Here is a 1,220-nt window from a genome sequence, read left to right as displayed (position 1 = left end):
GGTAGTCTTGGTTCTATAAGAGGGCAGGCTGAGCAAGCCAGTAAAGAACATCCCTCCAGGGCCTCTGCATCAGCTCCTGCTTCCTGACCTGTTTGAGTTCCAGTCCTGACTTCCTTGGTGATGAACAGCAGTATGGAAGTGTAAGCTGAATAAACCCTTTCCTCCCCACCTTGCTTCTAGGTCATGATGTTTGTGCAGGAAGAGAAACCCTGACTAAGACAACTGGGTTACCTCACTCAGAAGGATATCCTCCAGATCTATCCATCTGTCTAAGAATTTCATAAATGCATCATTTTTAAAAGTTAGTAGTACTCCATTGTGTAAATATACCACATTTTCTGTATACATTTTTCTGTTGAGGGACATCTGGTTTCTTTCCAGCTTCTGGCTCTGATAAATAAGGCTGTTACGAACATAGTGGAGCATGTGTCCTTATAACACGTTGGAGCATCTTCTGGGTATATGCCCAGAAGTGGTATTTCTGGGTCCTGAAGTAGTACTATGTCCAATTTTTTGAGGAACCGCCAGATAGATTTCTAGAGTGGTTGTAGCAGCTTTCAATCCCACCCGCAATGCAGTACTGTTCCTCTTTCTCCACATCCTGACAAGCATCTGCTATCATATGAGGTTTTGATCTAAGCCATTCTGACTGGTGTGAGGTTCAATCTCAGGGTTGTTTGATTTGCATTTCCCTGATGACTAAGGATGTTGAATATTTTTTAGGAACTTCTCAGCCTTTCGGTATTCCTCAGTTGAGAATTCTTTGTTTAGCTCTGTACCCCATTTTTTAATAGGGTAGTTTGTTTTTCTGGACACTAACTTCTTGAATTCTTTGTATATATTGGATATTAGCCTTTTATCCAATGTAGGATTGGTCAATATCTTTTCCCAATCTATTAGTGGCCTACTTTTCTTCCTGACAGTGTCCCTTGCCTTACAGAAAGAAGCTTTGCAATTTTATGAGGTTGCCTTTGTCAATTCTTGATCATACATCACAAGGCATTGGTGTTCTGTTCAGAAAATTTTCCCCTGTGCACATATGTTCGAGGCTCTTCCCCACTCTCTCTTCTTTAAGTTTTTGTGTATCTGATTTTATGTGAAGGTACTTGATCCACTTAGACTTGAGCTTTGTATAAGGAGATAAGAATGGTTGATTTGCCACCTTCTACATAATAACCGCCAGTTGAGCCAGCACCATTGGTGGAAAATGCTGTCTTTTT

The sequence above is a fragment of the Mus caroli genome, chromosome 15 (assembly GCF_900094665.2).
Source record: "Mus caroli chromosome 15, CAROLI_EIJ_v1.1, whole genome shotgun sequence".
Taxonomy (NCBI): domain Eukaryota; kingdom Metazoa; phylum Chordata; class Mammalia; order Rodentia; family Muridae; genus Mus; species Mus caroli.
The sequence above is the reverse complement of the archived record's forward strand: the minus strand, read 5'-3'. Positions refer to the sequence as shown.